The following is a 22,099-nucleotide window of genomic DNA, read 5'->3' as shown; positions in this document are numbered from 1 at the left end:
CGAAACTGTACTCAGTTTTCGAATTGAGATGCACATGTTGAATTTCAGTTCGATAGTTCAGATAGGAATTGAGATTTCAGTGTTCAATTCGGCAAAGTGTGATATCAATTCCTAAAAACTGTTGGACCATTTCGACCCAAATCTTGAAACTGCAGATAGTTTTCGAATTGAGATGCACATGTTGAATTTCAGTTCGATAGTTCAGATAGGAATCGAGATTTCGGTGGTCTTTTCTGCAAAGTGTGATATCAATTCCACAAAAACTGTTGGATCAATTCGAACCAAATCTCGAAACAGCACATGGTTTGAGAGATTGAGATGCACATGTTGAATTTCAGTTCGATAGTTCTGATAGGAATTGAGGTTTCAGTGATCGATTCGACAAAATATCATTTCAATTCCGAAGGAACTGTTGGATCAATTCGACCCAAATCCCGAAACTTTACTCGGTTTTCGAATTGAGATGCACATGTTGAATTTCAGTTCGATAGTTCAGATAGGAATTGAGATTTCAGTGGTCAATTCGGCAAAGTGTGATATCAATTCCTAAAAACTGTTGGATTAATTCGAACCAAATCTTGAAACTGCACATAGTTTTCGAATTGAGATGCACATATTGAATTTCAGTTCGATAGTTCTGATAGGAATTGAGATTTCAGATGTCGATTCGACATATTATCATTTCAATTCCTAAGGAACTATTGGATCAATTCGACCAAAATCTCGAACCTGTACAAAGTTTTCGAAATGAGATGCACATGTTGAATTTCAGTTCGATAGTTCTGATAGGAATTGAGGTTTCAGTGATCGATTCGACAAAATATCATTTCAATTCCGAAGGATCTATTGAATCAATTCGACCCAAATCCCGAAACTGTACTCAGTTTTCGAATTGAGATGCACATGTTGAATTTCAGTTCGATAGTTCAGATAGGAATTGAGATTTCAGTGTTCAATTCGGCAAAGTGTGATATCAATTCCTAAAAACTGTTGGACCATTTCGACCCAAATCTTGAAACTGCAGATAGTTTTCGAATTGAGATGCACATGTTGAATTTCAGATCGATAGTTCTGATAGGAATGGATATTTCAGTAGTCGATTCGACAAAATATCATTTCAATTCCTAAGGAACTATTGGATCAATTCGACCAAAATCCCGAAACTGTACACAGTTTTCGAATTAAGATGCACATGTTGAATTTCAGTTCGATAGTTCAGATAGGAATGGAGATTTCAGTGGTCAATTCGGCAAAGTGTGATATCAATTCCTAAAAACTGTTGGATCAATTCGACCCAAATCTCGAAACTGTACACAGTTTTCGAATTGAGATGCTCATGTTGAATTTCAGTTCGATAGTTCAGATAGGAATTGAGATTTCAGTGGTCAATTCGGCAAAGTGTGATATCAATTCCTCGAAAACTGTTGGATCAATTCGAACGAAATCTTGAAACTGCACGTAGTTTTCGGATTGAGATGCACATGTTGAATTTCAGTTCGATAGTTCAGATAGGAATCGAGATTCCAGAGGTCGATTCAACAAAATATCATTTCAATTCCCAAGGAACTATTGGATCAATTCGACCCAAATCCCGAAACTGTACTCAGTTTTCGAATTGAGATGCACATGTTGAATTTCATTTCGATAGTTCAGATAGGAATTGAGATTTCCGTGGTCGATTCGACAAAATATCATTTCAATTCCCAAGGAAATATTGGATCAATTCGACCCAAATCCCGAAACTGTACTCAGTTTTCGAATTGAGATGCACATGTTGAATTTCAGTTCGATAGTTCAGATAGGAATTGAGATTTCAGTGGTCAATTCGGCAAAGTGTGATATCAATTCCTCGAAAACTGTTGGTTCAATTCGAACCAAATCTTGAAATTTCACACAGTTTTCGAATTGAGATGCACATGTTGAAATTCAGTTCGATAGTTCAGATAGGAATTGAGATTTCAGTGGTGAATTGGCAAAGTGTGATATCAATTCCTCGAAAACTGTTGGATCAATTCGAACCAAATCTTGAAACTGCACATAGTTTTCGGATTGAGATGCACATGTTGAATTTCAGTTCGATAGTTCAGATAGGAATTGAGATTTCAGTTTTCAATACGGCAAAGTGTGATATCAATTCCTGAAAACTGTTGGACCATTTCGACCCAAATCTTGAAACTGCAGATAGTTTTCGAATTTCAGATCGATAGTTCTGATAGGAATGGAAATTTCAGTAGTCGATTCGACAAAATATCATTTCAATTCCTAAGGAACTATTGGATCAATTCGACCAAAATCCCAAAACTGTACACAGTTTTCGAATTAAGATGCACATGTTGAATTTCAGTTCGATAGTTCAGATAGGAATTTAGATTTCAGTGGTCGATTCGACAAAATATCAATTCAATTCCCAAGGAAATATTGGATCAATTCGACCCAAATCCCGAAACTGTACTCAGTTTTCGAATTGAGATGCACATGTTGAATTTCAGTTCAACAGTTCAGATAGGAATTGAGATTTCAGTGGTCAATTCGGCAAAGTGTGATATCAATTCCTCGAAAACTGTTGGTTCAATTCGAACCAAATCTTGAAATTCCACACAGTTTTCGAATTGAGATGCACATGTTGAAATTCAGTTCGATAGTTCAGATAGGAATTGAGATTTCAGTGGTCAATTCGGCAAAGTGTAATATCAATTCCTCGAAAACTGTAGGATCAATTCGAACCAAATCTTGAAACTGCACATAGTTTTCGGATTGAGATGCACATGTTGAATTTCAGTTCGATAGATCAGATAGGAATCGAGATTTCGGTGGTCTTTTCTGCAAAGTGTGATATCAATTCCACAAAAACTGTTGGATCAATTCGAACCAAATCTCGAAACAGCACATGGTTTGAGAGATTGAGATGCACATGTTGAATTTCAGTTCGATAGTTCTTATAGGAATTGAGGTTTCAGTGATCGATTCGACAAAATATCATTTCAATTCCCAAGGAACTATTGGATCAATTCGACCCAAATCCCGAAACTTTACTCGGTTTTCGAATTGAGATGCACATGTTGAATTTCAGTTCGATAGTTCAGATAGGAATTGAGATTTCAGTGGTCAATTCGGAAAAGTGTGATATCAATTCCTAAAAACTGTTGGATTAATTCGAACCAAATCTTGAAACTGCAGATAGTTTTCGAATTGAGATGCACATGTTGAATTTCAGATCGATAGTTCTGATAGGAATGGAGATTTCAGTAGTCGATTCGACAAAATATCATTTCAATTCCTAAGGAAATATTGGATCAATTCGACCAAAATCCCGAAACTGTACACAGTTTTCGAATTAAGATGCACATGTTGAATTTCAGTTCGATAGTTCAGATAGGAATTGAGATTTCAGTGGTCGATTAATTCGAACCAAATCTTGAAACTGCACATAGTTTTCGAATTGAGATGCACATGTTGAATTTCAGTTCGATAGTTCTGATAGGAATTGAGATTTCAGTTGCCTTTCCGGCAAAGTGTGATATCAATTCCTCAAAAACTGTTGGATCAATTCGAACCAAATCTCGAAACAGCACATGGTTTTCGAATTGAGATGCACATGTTGAATTTCAGTTCGATAGTTCAGATAGGAATTGAGATTTCAGTTTTCAATTCGGCAAAGTGTGATAACAATTCCTGAAAACTGTTGGACCATTTCGACCCAAATCTTGAAACTGCAGATAGTTTTCGAATTGAGATGCACATGTTGAATTTCAGATCGATAGTTCTGATAGGAATGGAGATTTCAGTAGTCGATTCGACAAAATATCATTTCAATTCCTAAGGAAATATTGGATCAATTCGACCAAAATCCCGAAACTGTACACAGTTTTCGAATTAAGATGCACATGTTGAATTTCAGTTCGATAGTTCAGATAGGAATTGAGATTTCAGTGGTCGATTAATTCGAACCAAATCTTGAAACTGCACATAGTTTTCGAATTGAGATGCACATGTTGAATTTCAGTTCGATAGTTCTGATAGGAATTGAGATTTCAGTTGCCTTTCCGGCAAAGTGTGATATCAATTCCTCAAAAACTGTTGGATCAATTCGAACCAAATCTCGAAACAGCACATGGTTTTCGAATTGAGATGCACATGTTGAATTTCAGTTCGATAGTTCAGATAGGAATTGAGATTTCAGTTTTCAATTCGGCAAAGTGTGATAACAATTCCTGAAAACTGTTGGACCATTTCGACCCAAATCTTGAAACTGCAGATAGTTTTCGAATTGAGATGCACATGTTGAATTTCAGATCGATAGTTCTGATAGGAATGGAGATTTCAGTAGTCGATTCGACAAAATATCATTTCAATTCCTAAGGAAATATTGGATCAATTCGACCAAAATCCCGAAACTGTACACAGTTTTCGAATTAAGATGCACATGTTGAATTTCAGTTCGATAGTTCAGATAGGAATTGAGATTTCAGTGGTCGATTCGACAAAATATCAATTCAATTCCCAAGGAAATATTGGATCAATTCGACCCAAATCCCGAAACTGTACTCAGTTTTCGAATTGAGATGCACATGTTGAATTTCAGTTCAATAGTTCAGATAGGAATTGAGATTTCAGTGGTCAATTCGGCAAAGTGTGATATCAATTCCTCGAAAACTGTTGGTTCAATTCGAACCAAATCTTGAAATTTCACACAGTTTTCGAATTGAGATGCACATGTTGAAATTCAGTTCGATAGTTCAGATAGGAATTGAGATTTCAGTGTTCAATTCGGCAAAGTGTAATATCAATTCCTCGAAAACTGTTGGATCAATTCGAACCAAATCTTGAAACTGCACATAGTTTTCGGATTGAGATGCACATGTTGAATTTCAGTTCGATAGTTCAGATAGGAATCGAGATTTCGGTGGTCTTTTCTGCAAAGTGTGATATCAATTCCACAAAAACTGTTGGATCAATTCGAACCAAATCTCGAAACAGCACATGGTTTGAGAGATTGAGATGCATATGTTGAATTTCAGTTCGATAGTTCTGATAGGAATTAAGGTTTCAGTGATCGATTCGACAAAATATCATTTCAATTCCCAAGGAACTATTGGATCAATTCGACCCAAATCCCGAAACTTTACTTGGTTTTCGAATTGAGATGCACATGTTGAATTTCAGTTCGATAGTTCAGATAGGAATTGAGATTTCAGTGGTCAATTCGGCAAAGTGTGATATCAATTCCTAAAAACTGTTGGATTAATTCGAACCAAATCTTGAAACTGCACATAGTTTTCGAATTGAGATGCACATGTTGAATTTCAGTTCGATAGTACTGATAGGAATTGAGGTTTCAGTGATCGATTCGACAAAATATCATTTCAATTCCCAAGGAACTATTGGATCAATTCGACCCAAATCCCGAAACTGTACTCAGTTTTCGAATTGAGATGCACATGTTGAATTTCAGTTCGATAGTTCAGATAGGAATTGAGATTTCAGTGTTCAATTCGGCAAAGTGTGATATCAATTCCTAAAAACTGTTGGACCATTTCGACCCAAATCTTGAAACTGCAGATAGTTTTCGAATTGAGATGCACATGTTGAATTTCAGTTCGATAGTTCAGATAGGAATCGAGATTTCGGTGGTCTTTTCTGCAAAGTGTGATATCAATTCCACAAAAACTGTTGGATCAATTCGAACCAAATCTCGAAACAGCACATGGTTTGAGAGATTGAGATGCACATGTTGAATTTCAGTTCGATAGTTCTGATAGGAATTGAGGTTTCAGTGATCGATTCGACAAAATATCATTTCAATTCCGAAGGAACTGTTGGATCAATTCGACCCAAATCCCGAAACTTTACTCGGTTTTCGAATTGAGATGCACATGTTGAATTTCAGTTCGATAGTTCAGATAGGAATTGAGATTTCAGTGGTCAATTCGGCAAAGTGTGATATCAATTCCTAAAAACTGTTGGATTAATTCGAACCAAATCTTGAAACTGCACATAGTTTTCGAATTGAGATGCACATATTGAATTTCAGTTCGATAGTTCTGATAGGAATTGAGATTTCAGATGTCGATTCGACATATTATCATTTCAATTCCTAAGGAACTATTGGATCAATTCGACCAAAATCTCGAACCTGTACACAGTTTTCGAAATGAGATGCACATGTTGAATTTCAGTTCGATAGTTCTGATAGGAATTGAGATTTCAGTTGCTTTTCCGGCAAAGTGTGATATCAATTCCTCAAAAACTGTTGGATCAATTCGAACCAAATCTCGAAACAGCACATAGTTTTCGAATTGAGATGTACATGTTGAATTTCAGTTCGATAGTTCTGATAGGAATTGAGATTTCAGTGGTCGATTCGACAAAATATCATTTCAATTCCCAAGGATCTATTGAATCAATTCGACCCAAATCCCGAAACTGTACTCAGTTTTCGAATTGAGATGCACATGTTGAATTTCAGTTCGATAGTTCAGATAGGAATTGAGATTTCAGTGTTCAATTCGGCAAAGTGTGATATCAATTCCTAAAAACTGTTGGACCATTTCGACCCAAATCTTGAAACTGCAGATAGTTTTCGAATTGAGATGCACATGTTGAATTTCAGATCGATAGTTCTGATAGGAATGGATATTTCAGTAGTCGATTCGACAAAATATCATTTCAATTCCTAAGGAACTATTGGATCAATTCGACCAAAATCCCGAAACTGTACACAGTTTTCGAATTAAGATGCACATGTTGAATTTCAGTTCGATAGTTCAGATAGGAATGGAGATTTCAGTGGTCAATTCGGCAAAGTGTGATATCAATTCCTAAAAACTGTTGGATCAATTCGACCCAAATCTCGAAACTGTACACAGTTTTCGAATTGAGATGCTCATGTTGAATTTCAGTTCGATAGTTCAGATAGGAATTGAGATTTCAGTGGTCAATTCGGCAAAGTGTGATATCAATTCCTCGAAAACTGTTGGATCAATTCGAACGAAATCTTGAAACTGCACGTAGTTTTCGGATTGAGATGCACATGTTGAATTTCAGTTCGATAGTTCAGATAGGAATCGAGATTTCAGAGGTCGATTCAACAAAATATCATTTCAATTCCCAAGGAACTATTGGATCAATTCGACCCAAATCCCGAAACTGTACTCAGTTTTCGAATTGAGATGCACATGTTGAATTTCATTTCGATAGTTCAGATAGGAATTGAGATTTCCGTGGTCGATTCGACAAAATATCATTTCAATTCCCAAGGAAATATTGGATCAATTCGACCCAAATCCCGAAACTGTACTCAGTTTTCGAATTGATGTTGAATTTCAGTTCGATAGTTCAGATAGGAATTGAGATTTCAGTGGTCAATTCGGCAAAGTGTGATATCAATTCTTCGAAAACTGTTGGTTCAATTCGAACCAAATCTTGAAATTTCACACAGTTTTCGAATTGAGATGCACATGTTGAAATTCAGTTCGATAGTTCAGATAGGAATTGAGATTTCAGTGGTGAATTGGCAAAGTGTGATATCAATTCCTCGAAAACTGTTGGATCAATTCGAACCAAATCTTGAAACTGCACATAGTTTTCGGATTGAGATGCACATGTTGAATTTCAGTTCGATAGTTCAGATAGGAATCGAGATTTCGGTGATCTTTTCGGCAACGTGTGATATCAATTCCTCAAAAACTGTTGGATCAATTCGAACCAAATCTCGAAACAGCACATGGTTTGAGAGATTGAGACGCAAATGTTGAATTTCAATACGATAGTTGTGATAGGAATTGAGGTTTCAGTGGTCGGTTCGACAAAATATCATTTCAATTCCCAAGGAACTATTGGATCAATTCGACCCAAATCCCGAAACTTTACTCGGTTTTCGAATTGAGATGCACATGTTGAATTTCAGTTCGATAGTTCAGATAGGAATTGAGATTTCAGTGGTCAATTCGGCAAAGTGTGATATCAATTCCTAAAAACTGTTGGATTAATTCGAACCAAATCTTGAAACTGCACATAGTTTTCGAATGGAGATGCACATGTTGAATTTCAGTTCGATAGTTCTGATAGGAATTGAGATTTCAGTGGTCGATTCGACAAAATATCATTTCAATTCCCAAGGATCTATTGGATCAATTCGACCCAAATCCCGAAACTGTACTCAGTTTTCGAATTGAGATGCACATGTTGAATTTCATTTCGATAGTTCAGATAGGAATTGAGATTTCCGTGGTCGATTCGACAAAATATCATTTCAATTCCCAAGGAAATATTGGATCAATTCGACCCAAATCCCGAAACTGTACTCAGTTTTCGAATTGAGATGCACATGTTGAATTTCAGTTCGATAGTTCAGATAGGAATTGAGATTTCAGTGGTCAATTCGGCAAAGTGTGATATCAATTCCTCGAAAACTGTTGGTTCAATTCGAACTAAATCTTGAAATTTCACACAGTTTTCGAATTTAGATGCACATGTTGAAATTCAGTTCGATAGTTCAGATAGGAATTGAGATTTCAGTGGTGAATTCGGCAAAGTGTGATATCAATTCCTCGAAAACTGTTGGATCAATTCGAACCAAATCTTGAAACTGCACATAGTTTTCGGATTGAGATGCACATGTTGAATTTCAGTTCGATAGTTCAGATAGGAATCGAGATTTCGGTGATCTTTTCGGCAAAGTGTGATATCAATTCCTCAAAAACTGTTGGATCAATTCGAACCAAATCTCGAAACAGCACATGGTTTGAGAGATTGAGACGCAAATGTTGAATTTCAGTTCGATAGTTGTGATAGGAATTGAGATTTCAGTGGTCTTTTCGGCAAAGTGTGATATCAATTCCTCAAAAACTGTTGGATCAATTCGAACCAAATCTCGAAACAGCACATGGTTTGAGAGATTGAGACGCAAATGTTGAATTTCAGTTCGATAGTTGTGATAGGAATTGAGGTTTCAGTGGTCGGTTCGACAAAATATCATTTCAATTCCCAAGGAACTGAGTACAGTCAATCAAAAATTCTAAGAATATTAACAAACGCACCCTGGTACGTTACGAACCAAACGCTCCATACAGATCTAAAGATCCCATACGTGAAAGAAGTCATCCAGGACAGAAGTTGCAGACATGACGCAATACTCGGAAGCCATCTTAGGATGGCTTCCGAGTAGGGCGATTAGGGCGTTAGCGCCCTAATCCGACCACTGACCAAACCCCCAGATACCAGACGACTGAAGAGAAACTGGCCAGCAGATCTGAAGGATGCCTGAGGACTTATCACTGGATAAGACCTCATAACGCCACTTAGGAGCCTACAGCTCTGAACCAGCAAACAGGCCCATAGAATGAATACATTCTGATTGCTTGTATACGTACTATAATAAAAAAAAATATCAGGATATCCCTTCGATCGATGGTTGTCATGGCACAATGTAATTATTTGTTTGCAAGTGTCAATGAAGATTATAAAACCTTCAAAAATTCTTAATACGTGTATCTAAAAATGTTGATCGGTGACGACGAGGTTGTAGTTCCCGAGAGCATTATAGAGAAAGCAAATGAGGCAGCAGAAGAAGTTATTCCATTGAAATCAAAAACTTTGTACGAAAAGGAATATACAGCGTTTTGTACTTGGAGAAATAATATGAAAGCCGAAGGTGTCAACGAAAAAAATCATTTTGGCTTATATTTCTAAAAGGTTCAAAAAAGTTGAGTCGTCGTTCTTATGGTCCTTCTATTTGCAACTCAGAAAAATGTTGGCTCTGAAAGAAAAAATAGACATCGGCAGATTTTACCAAGTCACCGCCTTTTTGAAGCAACATTCTAGAGGATACCTGGCAAAGAAGTCGAAATTATTCACAAGAGAGGAGTTGGAATATGTTTTAGATGCCGCTCCTGATGAGCAATATTTATTGATAAAGGTAGTTTTTATTATGGGTGTTGCAGGAGGGTGTAGAATTGGCCAGCTGGTGAATATGGTCGTAGGTGATGTGGAAGATCAGGACAGCGTATTGGTTATTCAGCTTCCTGATAAAAAACCTTTAAGAAATGAGTTTTCACTATGGTCAATGGTAGTGATAAGGTTGCTGCACTTGATATATTCCGCAAGTATAAGAACTTGAGGCCAAACAAAGTTGATCACAAGCGACTATTCCTTAATTATAAAAACGAAAAATGTACTTTCCAGCCTGTAGGTATGAACTCATTTTGTAAAATGCCCGCTACAATTGCAAAGTATTTGGGTCTTTCTGATGCTGAACAATATGCAGGGCACACTTTCAGGCGATCTTCTGCAACCCTTCTCACAAATTCTGGGACAGAAGGATATATTGAGGATCCATTTCAGAACAGAATCAATATTTCTGAACAAATACTTGGTGGGGTGACACTAAAACCGGAGTTTCTGATGCAGAAGTGGATATTCCAGCAGGGCCTGAGGGAAATCGGTGCTTTATCTCTCTCTCTCTCTCTCCTCTCTCTCTCTCTCACTTGGTGACCCTCAAAATGCCAGTTAGACAGCAGGTCGGAAGAAGCTGTCAACCTGCAACTTGATCGGTGGGAAATCGGCAAAATATTGACAAAATAGGAACAAGATACGGTAAAGGCCCCAAGTCCTCTTGGGACCCAACGGCGGTCGAACGGTCACGGAAATCGGCAATCTACGCCTAAAATGACTAGATCAAGTCTGAACGTTAGGTCGGTATATTCAGCTAGTTAAACGGACTAAAGAAAGCGGAAAATACAGTTTTTAGGAATTGATATCACACTTTGCCGAATTGACCACTGAAATCTCGATTCCTATATGAACTATCGAACTGAAATTCAACATGTGCATCTCAATTCGAAAACTGTGTACAGTTTCGAGATTTGGGTCGAATTGATTCAATAGTTCCTTAGGAATTGAAATGATACTATGTCGAATCGACCACTGAAATCTCAATTCCTATCAGAACTATCATACTGAAATTCAACATGTGCATCTCAATTCGAAAACTATGTGCAGTTTCAAGATTTGGTTCGAATTGATCCAACAGTTTTTAGGAATTGATATCACACTTTGCCGAATTGACCACTGAAATCTCAATTCCTATCTGAACTATCGAACTGAAATTCAACATGTGCATCTCAATTTGAAAACTGAATACAGTTTCGGGATTTGGGTCGAATTGATCCAATAGTTCCTTGTGAATGGAAATGATATTTTGTCGAATCGACCACTGAAATCTCAATTCCTATCAGAACTATCGAACTGAAATTCAACATGTGCATCTCATTTCGAAAACTGTGTGAAATTTCTAGATTTGGTTCGAATTGATCCAACAGTTTTCGAGGAATTGATATCACCCTTTGCCGAATTGACCACTGAAATCTCAATTCCTATCTAAACTATTTAACTGAAATTCAACATGTGCATCTCAATTCGAAAACTGTGTGCAGTTTCAAGATTTGGTTCGAATTGTTCCAACAGTTTTCGAGGAATTGATATCACACTTTGCCGAATTGACAACTGAAATCTCAATTCCTATCTAAACTATCGAACTGAAATTCAACATGTGCATCTCAATTCGAAAACTGTGTGCAGTTTCAAGATTTGGTTCGAATTGATCCAACCGTTTTCGAGGAATTGATATCACACTTTGCCGAATAGACCGCTGAAATCTCAATTCCTATCTAAACTATCGAACTGAAATTCAACATGTGCAATCTCAATTCGAAAGCTATGTGCAGTTTCAAGATTTGGTTTGAATTGATCCAACAGTTTTTGAGGAATTGATATCACACTTTGCCGAATAGACCACTGAAATCTCAATTCCTATCAGAACTATCGAACTGAAATTCAACATGTGCATCTCATTTCGAAAACTGTGTACAGTTTCGAGATTTTGGTCGAATTGATCCAATAGTTCCTTAGGAATTGAAATGATAATATGTCGAATCGACCACTGAAATCTCAATTCCTATCAGAACTATCGAACTGAAATTCAACATGTGCATCTCAATTCGAAAGCTATGTGCAGTTTCAAGATTTGGTTCGGCAAAGTGTAATATCAATTCCTCGAAAACTGTTGGATCAATTCGAACCAAATCTTGAAACTGCACATAGTTTTCGGATTGAGATGCACATGTTGAATTTCAGTTCGATAGTTCAGATAGGAATCGAGATTTCGGTGGTCTTTTCTGCAAAGTGTGATATCAATTCCACAAAAACTGTTGGATCAATTCGAACCAAATCTCGAAACAGCACATGGTTTGATGAATTGAGATGCACATGTTGAATTTCAGTTCGATAGTTCAGATAGGAATTGAGATTTCAGTGGTCAATTCGGCAAAGTGTGATATCAATTCCTAAAAACTGTTGGATTAATTCGAACCAAATCTTGAAACTGCACATAGTTTTCGAATTGAGATGCACATGTTGAATTTCAGTTCGATAGTTCTGATAGGAATTGAGATTTCAGTGGTCGATTCGACATATTATCATTTCAATTCCTAAGGAACTATTGGATCAATTCGACCAAAATCTCGAACCTGTACACAGTTTTCGAAATGAGATGCACATGTTGAATTTCAGTTCGATAGTTCTGATAGGAATTGAGATTTCAGTTGCCTTTCCGGCAAAGTGTGATATCAATTCCTCAAAAACTGTTGGATCAATTCGAACCAAATCTCGAAACAGCACATGGTTTTCGAATTGAGATGCACATGTTGAATTTCAGTTCGATAGTTCAGATAGGAATTGAGATTTCAGTTTTCAATTCGGCAAAGTGTGATATCAATTCCTGAAAACTGTTGGACCATTTCGATCCAAATCTTGAAACTGCAGATAGTTTTCGAATTGAGATGCACATGTTGAATTTCAGATCGATAGTTCTGATAGGAATGGAGATTTCAGTAGTCGATTCGACAAAATATCATTTCAATTCCTAAGGAACTATTGGATCAATTCGACCAAAATCCCGAAACTGTACACAGTTTTCGAATTAAGATGCACATGTTGAATTTCAGTTCGATAGTTCAGATAGGAATTGAGATTTCAGTGGTCAATTCGGCAAAGTGTGATATCAATTCCTCGAAAACTGTTGGTTCAATTCGAACCAAATCTTGAAATTTCACACAGTTTTCGAATTGAGATGCACATGTTGAAATTCAGTTCGATAGTTCAGATAGGAATTGAGATTTCAGTGGTCAATTCGGCAAAGTGTAATATCAATTCCTCGAAAACTGTTGGATCAATTCGAACCAAATCTTGAAACTGCACATTGTTTTCGGATTGAGATGCACATGTTGAATTTCAGTTCGATAGTTCAGATAGGAATCGAGATTTCGGTGGTCTTTTCTGCAAAGTGTGATATCAATTCCACAAAAACTGTTGGATCAATTCGAACCAAATCTCGAAACAGCACATGGTTTGAGAGATTGAGATGCACATGTTGAATTTCAGTTCGATAGTTCTGATAGGAATTGAGGTTTCAGTGATCGATTCGACAAAATATCATTTCAATTCCCAAGGAACTATTGGATCAATTCGACCCAAATCCCGAAACTTTACTCGGTTTTCGAATTGAGATGCACATGTTGAATTTCAGTTCGATAGTTCTGATAGGAATTGAGATTTCAGTGGTCGATTCGACATATTATCATTTCAATTCCTAAGGAACTATTGGATCAATTCGACCAAAATCTCGAACCTGTACACAGTTTTCGAAATGAGATGCACATGTTGAATTTCAGTTCGATAGTTCTGATAGGAATTGAGATTTCAGTTGCCTTTCCGGCAAAGTGTGATATCAATTCCTCAAAAACTGTTGGATCAATTCGAACCAAATCTCGAAACAGCACATGGTTTTCGAATTGAGATGCACATGTTGAATTTCAGTTCGATAGTTCTGATAGGAATTGAGATTTCAGTGGTCGATTCGACAAAATATCATTTCAATTCCCAAGGATCTATTGAATCAATTCGACCCAAATCCCGAAACTGTACTCAGTTTTCGAATTGAGATGCACATGTTGAATTTCAGTTCGATAGTTCAGATAGGAATGGAGATTTCAGTGTTCAATTCGGCAAAGTGTGATATCAATTCCTAAAAACTGTTGGACCATTTCGACCCAAATCTTGAAACTGCAGATAGTTTTCGAATTGAGATGCACATGTTGAATTTCAGTTCGATAGTTCTGATAGGAATTGAGATTTCAGTGGTCGATTCGACATATTATCATTTCAATTCCTAAGGAACTATTGGATCAATTCGACCAAAATCTCGAACCTGTACACAGTTTTCGAATTGAGATGCACATGTTGAATTTCAGTTCGATAGTTCAGATAGGAATCGAGATTTCGGTGGTCTTTACTGCAAAGTGTGATATCAATTCCACAAAAACTGTTGGATCAATTCGAACCAAATCTCGAAACAGCACATGGTTTGAGAGATTGAGATGCACATGTTGAATTTCAGTTCGATAGTTCTGATAGGAATTGAGGTTTCAGTGATCGATTCGACAAAATATCATGTCAATTCCCAAGGAACTGTTGGATCAATTCGACCCAAATCCCGAAACTTTACTCGGTTTTCGAATTGAGATGCACATGTTGAATTTCAGTTCGATAGTTCAGATAGGAATTGAGATTTCAGTGGTCAATTCGGCAAAGTGTGATATCAATTCCTAAAAACTGTTGGATTAATTCGAACCAAATCTTGAAACTGCACATAGATTTCGAATTGAGATGCACATGTTGAATTTCAGTTCGATAGTTCTGATAGGAATTGAGATTTCAGTGGTCGATTCGACATATTATCATTTCAATTCCTAAGGAACTATTGGATCAATTCGACCAAAATCTCGAACCTGTACACAGTTTTCGAAATGAGATGCACATGTTGAATTTCAGTTCGATAGTTCTGATAGGAATTGAGATTTCAGTTGCCTTTCCGGCAAAGTGTGATATCAATTCCTCAAAAACTGTTGGATCAATTCGAACCAAATCTCGAAACAGCACATGGTTTTCGAATTGAGATGCACATGTTGAATTTCAGTTCGATAGTTCAGATAGGAATTGAGATTTCAGTTTTCAATTCGGCAAAGTGTGATATCAATTCCTGAAAACTGTTGGACCATTTCGACCCAAATCTTGAAACTGCAGATAGTTTTCGAATTGAGATGCACATGTGGAATTTCAGATCGATAGTTCTGATAGGAATGGAGATTTCAGTAGTCGATTCGACAAAATATCATTTCAATTCCTAAGGAACTATTGGATCAATTCGACCAAAATCCCGAAACTGTACACAGTTTTCGAATTAAGATGCACATGTTGAATTTCAGTTCGATAGTTCAGATAGGAATTGAGATTTCAGTGGTCGATTCGACAAAATATCAATTCAATTCCCAAGGAAATATTGGATCAATTCGACCCAAATCCCGAAACTGTACTCAGTTTTTGAATTGAGATGCACATGTTGAATTTCAGTTCAATAGTTCAGATAGGAATTGAGATTTCAGTGGTCAATTCGGCAAAGTGTGATATCAATTCCTCGAAAACTGTTGGTTCAATTCGAACCAAATCTTGAAATTTCACACAGTTTTCGAATTGAGATGCACATGTTGAAATTCAGTTCGATAGTTCAGATAGGAATTGAGATTTCAGTGGTCAATTCGGCAAAGTGTAATATCAATTCCTCGAAAACTGTTGGATCAATTCGAACCAAATCTTGAAACTGCACATTGTTTTCGGATTGAGATGCACATGTTGAATTTCAGTTCGATAGTTCAGATAGGAATCGAGATTTCGGTGGTCTTTTCTGCAAAGTGTGATATCAATTCCACAAAAACTGTTGGATCAATTCGAACCAAATCTCGAAACAGCACATGGTTTGAGAGATTGAGATGCACATGTTGAATTTCAGTTCGATAGTTCTGATAGGAATTGAGGTTTCAGTGATCGATTCGACAAAATATCATTTCAATTCCCAAGGAACTATTGGATCAATTCGACCTAAATCCCGAAACTTTACTCGGTTTTCGAATTGAGATGCACATGTTGAATTTCAGTTCGATAGTTCTGATAGGAATTGAGATTTCAGTGGTCGATTCGACATATTATCATTTCAATTCCTAAGGAACTATTGGATCAATTCGACCAAAATCTCGAACCTGTACACAGTTTTCGAAATGAGATGCACATGTTGAATTTCAGTTCGATAGTTCTGATAGGAATTGAGATTTCAGTTGCCTTTCCGGCAAAGTGTGATATCAATTCCTCAAAAACTGTTGGATCAATTCGAACCAAATCTCGAAACAGCACATGGTTTTCGAATTGAGATGCACATGTTGAATTTCAGTTCGATAGTTCTGATAGGAATTGAGATTTCAGTGGTCGATTCGACAAAATATCATTTCAATTCACAAGGATCTATTGAATCAATTCGACCCAAATCCCGAAACTGTACTCAGTTTTCGAATTGAGATGCACATGTTGAATTTCAGTTCGATAGTTCAGATAGGAATTGAGATTTCAGTGTTCAATTCGGCAAAGTGTGATATCAATTCCTAAAAACTGTTGGACCATTTCGACCCAAATCTTGAAACTGCAGATAGTTTTCGAATTGAGATGCACATGTTGAATTTCAGTTCGATAGTTCTGATAGGAATTGAGATTTCAGTGGTCGATTCGACATATTATCATTTCAATTCCTAAGGAACTATTGGATCAATTCGACCAAAATCTCGAACCTGTACACAGTTTTCGAATTGAGATGCACATGTTGAATTTCAGTTCGATAGTTCAGATAGGAATCGAGATTTCGGTGGTCTTTTCTGAAAAGTGTGATATCAATTCCACAAAAACTGTTGGATCAATTCGAACCAAATCTCGAAACAGCACATGGTTTGAGAGATTGAGATGCACATGTTGAATTTCAGTTCGATAGTTCTGATAGGAATTGAGGTTTCAGTGATCGATTCGACAAAATATCATTTCAATTCCCAAGGAACTGTTGGATCAATTCGACCCAAATCCCGAAACTTTACTCGGTTTTCGAATTGAGATGCACATGTTGAATTTCAGTTCGATAGTTCAGATAGGAATTGAGATTTCAGTGGTCAATTCGGCAAAGTGTGATATCAATTCCTAAAAACTGTTGGATTAATTCGAACCAAATCTTGAAACTGCACATAGTTTTCGAATTGAGATGCACATGTTGAATTTCAGTTCGATAGTTCTGATAGGAATTGAGATTTCAGTGGTCGATTCGACATATTATCATTTCAATTCCTAAGGAACTATTGGATCAATTCGACCAAAATCTCGATCCTGTACACAGTTTTCGAAATGAGATGCACATGTTGAATTTCAGTTCGATAGTTCTGATAGGAATTGAGATTTCAGTTGCCTTTCCATCAAAGTGTGATATCAATTCCTCAAAAACTGTTGGATCAATTCGAACCAAATCTCGAAACAGCACATAGTTTTCGAATTGAGATGTACATGTTGAATTTCAGTTCGATAGTTCTGATAGGAATTGAGATTTCAGTGGTCGATTCGACAAAATATCATTTCAATTCCCAAGGATCTATTGAATCAATTCGACCCAAATCCCGAAACTGTACTCAGTTTTCGAATTGAGATGCACATGTTGAATTTCAGTTCGATAGTTCAGATAGGAATTGAGATTTCAGTGTTCAATTCGGCAAAGTGTGATATCAATTCCTAAAAACTGTTGGACCATTTCGACCCAAATCTTGAAACTGCAGATAGTTTTCGAATTGAGATGCACATGTTGAATTTCAGATCGATAGTTCTGATAGGAATGGATATTTCAGTAGTCGATTCGACAAAATATCATTTCAATTCCTAAGGAACTATTGGATCAATTCGACCAAAATCCCGAAACTGTACACAGTTTTCGAATTAAGATGCACATGTTGAATTTCAGTTCGATAGTTCAGATAGGAATGGAGATTTCAGTGGTCAATTAGGCAAAGTGTGATATCAATTCCTAAAAACTGTTGGATCAATTCGACCCAAATCTCGAAACTGTACACAGTTTTCGAATTGAGATGCTCATGTTGAATTTCAGTTCGATAGTTCAGATAGGAATTGAGATTTCAGTGGTCAATTCGGCAAAGTGTGATATCAATTCCTCGAAAACTGTTGGATCAATTCGAACGAAATCTTGAAACTGCACGTAGTTTTCGGATTGAGATGCACATGTTGAATTTCAGTTCGATAGTTCAGATAGGAATCGAGATTTCAGTGGTCGATTCAACAAAATATCATTTCAATTCCCAAGGAACTATTGGATCAATTCGACCCAAATCCCGAAACTGTACTCAGTTTTCGAATTGAGATGCACATGTTGAATTTCATTTCGATAGTTCAGATAGGAATTGAGATTTCCGTGGTCGATTCGACAAAATATCATTTCAATTCCCAAGGAAATATTGGATCAATTCGACCCAAATCCCGAAACTGTACTCAGTTTTCGAATTGAGATGCACATGTTGAATTTCAGTTCGATAGTTCAGATAGGAATTGAGATTTCAGTGGTCAATTCGGCAAAGTGTGATATCAATTCCTCGAAAACTGTTGGTTCAATTCGAACCAAATCTTGAAATTTCACACAGTTTTCGAATTGAGATGCACATGTTGAAATTCAGTTCGATAGTTCAGATAGGAATTGAGATTTCAGTGGTGAATTCGGCAAAGTGTGATATCAATTCCTCGAAAACTGTTGGATCAATTCGAACCAAATCTTGAAACTGCACATAGTTTTCGGATTGAGATGCACATGTTGAATTTCAGTTCGATAGTTCAGATAGGAATCGAGATTTCGGTGATCTTTTCGGCAAAGTGTGATATCAATTCCTCAAAAACTGTTGGATCAATTCGAACCAAATCTCGAAACAGCACATGGTTTGAGAGATTGAGACGCAAATGTTGAATTTCAGTTCGATAGTTGTGATAGGAATTGAGATTTCAGTGATCTTTTCGGCAAAGTGTGATATCAATTCCTCAAAAACTGTTGGATCAATTCGAACCAAATCTCGAAACAGCACATGGTTTGAGAGATTGAGACGCAAATGTTGAATTTCAGTTCGATAGTTGTGATAGGAATTGAGGTTTCAGTGGTCGGTTCGACAAAATATCATTTCAATTCCCAAGGAACTATTGGATCAATTCGACCCAAATCCCGAAACTTTACTCGGTTTTCGAATTGAGATGCTCATGTTGAATTTCAGTTCGATAGTTCAGATAGGAATTGAGATTTCAGTGGTCAATTCGGCAAAGTGTGATATCAATTCCTCGAAAACTGTTGGACCATTTCGACCCAAATCTTGAAACTGCAGATAGTTTTCGAATTGAGATGCACATGTTGAATTTCAGATCGATAGTTCTGATAGGAATGGAGATTTCAGTAGTCGATTCGACAAAATATCATTTCAAATCCTAAGGAAATATTGGATCAATTCGACCAAAATCCCGAAACTGTACACAGTTTCGAATTAAGATGCACATGTTGAATTTCAGTTCGATAGTTCAGATAGGAATTGAGATTTCAGTGGTCGATTCGACAAAATATCAATTCAATTCCCAAGGAAATATTGGATCAATTCGACCCAAATCCCGAAATTGTACTCAGTTTTCGAATTGAGATGCACATGTTGAATTTCAGTTCAATAGTTCAGATAGGAATTGAGATTTCAGTGGTCAATTCGGCAAAGTGTGATATCAATTCCTCGAAAACTGTTGGTTCAATTCGAACCAAATCTTGAAATTTCACACAGTTTTCGAATTGAGATGCACATGTTGAAATTCAGTTCGATAGTTCAGATAGGAATTGAGATTTCAGTGTTCAATTCGGCAAAGTGTAATATCAATTCCTCGAAAACTGTTGGATCAATTCGAACCAAATCTTGAAACTGCACATAGTTTTCGGATTGAGATGCACATGTTGAATTTCAGTTCGATAGTTCAGATAGGAATCGAGATTTCGGTAGTCTTTTCTGCAAAGTGTGATATCAATTCCACAAAAACTGTTGGATCAATTCGAACCAAATCTCGAAACAGCACATGGTTTGAGAGATTGAGATGCATATGTTGAATTTCAGTTCGATAGTTCTGATAGGAATTGAGGTTTCAGTGATCGATTCGACAAAATATCATTTCAATTCCCAAGGAACTATTGGATCAATTCGACCCAAATCCCGAAACTTTACTCGGTTTTCGAATTGAGATGCACATGTTGAATTTCAGTTCGATAGTTCAGATAGGAATTGAGATTTCAGTGGTCAATTCGGCAAAGTGTGATATCAATTCCTAAAAACTGTTGGATTAATTCGAACCAAATCTTGAAACTGCACATAGTTTTCGAATTGAGATGCACATGTTGAATTTCAGTTCGATAGTTCTGATAGGAATTGAGATTTCAGTGGTCGATTCGACATATTATCATTTCAATTCCTAAGGAACTATTGGATCAATTCGACCAAAATCTCGAACCTGTACACAGGTTTCGAAATGAGATGCACATGTGGAATTTCAGTTCGATAGTTCTGATAGGAATTGAGATTTCAGTTGCCTTTCCGGCAAAGTGTGATATCAATTCCTCAAAAACTGTTGGATCAATTCGAACCAAATCTCGAAACAGCACATGGTTTTCGAATTGAGATGCACATGTTGAATTTCAGTTCGATAGTTCTGATAGGAATTGAGATTTCAGTGGTCGATTCGACAAAATATCATTTCAATTCCCAAGGATCTATTGAATCAATTCGACCCAAATCCCGAAACTGTACTCAGTTTTCGAATTGAGATGCACATGTTGAATTTCAGTTCGATAGTTCAGATAGGAATTGAGATTTCAGTGTTCAATTCGGCAAAGTGTGATATCAATTCCTAAAAACTGTTGGACCATTTCGACCCAAATCTTGAAACTGCAGATAGTTTTCGAATTGAGATGCACATGTTGAATTTCAGTTCGATAGTTCAGATAGGAATCGAGATTTCGGTGGTCTTTTCTGCAAAGTGTGATATCAATTCCACAAAAACTGTTGGATCAATTCGAACCAAATCTCGAAACAGCACATGGTTTGAGAGATTGAGATGCACATGTTGAATTTCAGTTCGATAGTTCTGATAGGAATTGAGGTTTCAGTGATCGATTCGACAAAATATCATTTCAATTCCCAAGGAACTGTTGGATCAATTCGACCCAAATCCCGAAACTTTACTCGGTTTTCGAATTGAGATGCACATGTTGAATTTCAGTTCGATAGTTCAGATAGGAATTGAGATTTCAGTGGTCAATTCGGCAAAGTGTGATATCAATTCCTAAAAACTGTTGGATTAATTCGAACCAAATCTTGAAACTGCACATAGTTTTCGAATTGAGATGCACATGTTGAATTTCAGTTCGATAGTTCTGATAGGAATTGAGATTTCAGATGTCGATTCGACATATTATCATTTCAATTCCTAAGGAACTATTGGATCAATTCGACCAAAATCTCGAACCTGTACACAGTTTTCGAAATGAGATGCACATGTTGAATTTCAGTTCGATAGCTCTGATAGGAATTGAGATTTCAGTTGCCTTTCCGGCAAAGTGTGATATCAATTCCTCAAAAACTGTTGGATCAATTCGAACCAAATCTCGAAACAGCACATAGTTTTCGAATTGAGATGTACATGTTGAATTTCAGTTCGATAGTTCTGATAGGAATTGAGATTTCAGTGGTCGATTCGACAAAATATCATTTCAATTCCCAAGGATCTATTGAATCAATTCGACCCAAATCCCGAAACTGTACTCAGTTTTCGAATTGAGATGCACATGTTGAATTTCAGTTCGATAGTTCAGATAGGAATTGAGATTTCAGTGTTCAATTCGGCAAAGTGTGATATCAATTCCTAAAAACTGTTGGACCATTTCGACCCAAATCTTGAAACTGCAGATAGTTTTCGAATTGAGATGCACATGTTGAATTTCAGATCGATAGTTCTGATAGGAATGGATATTTCAGTAGTCGATTCGACAAAATATCATTTCAATTCCTAAGGAACTATTGGATCAATTCGACCAAAATCCCGAAACTGTACACAG

General features: G+C 36.8%; 1 pseudogene; it reads left to right on the top strand.

Moving 5' to 3' along the window:
- Window positions 1–9,498: 9,498 nt before the first annotated feature.
- Window positions 9,499–10,117, top strand: LOC123310320 (annotated as a pseudogene).
- Window positions 10,118–22,099: the final 11,982 nt, after the last annotated feature.

This window comes from Coccinella septempunctata, chromosome 3 (genome assembly GCF_907165205.1).
Source record: "Coccinella septempunctata chromosome 3, icCocSept1.1, whole genome shotgun sequence".
Classification (NCBI taxonomy): domain Eukaryota; kingdom Metazoa; phylum Arthropoda; class Insecta; order Coleoptera; family Coccinellidae; genus Coccinella; species Coccinella septempunctata.
This window is presented reverse-complemented; position numbering and strand designations above follow the sequence as displayed.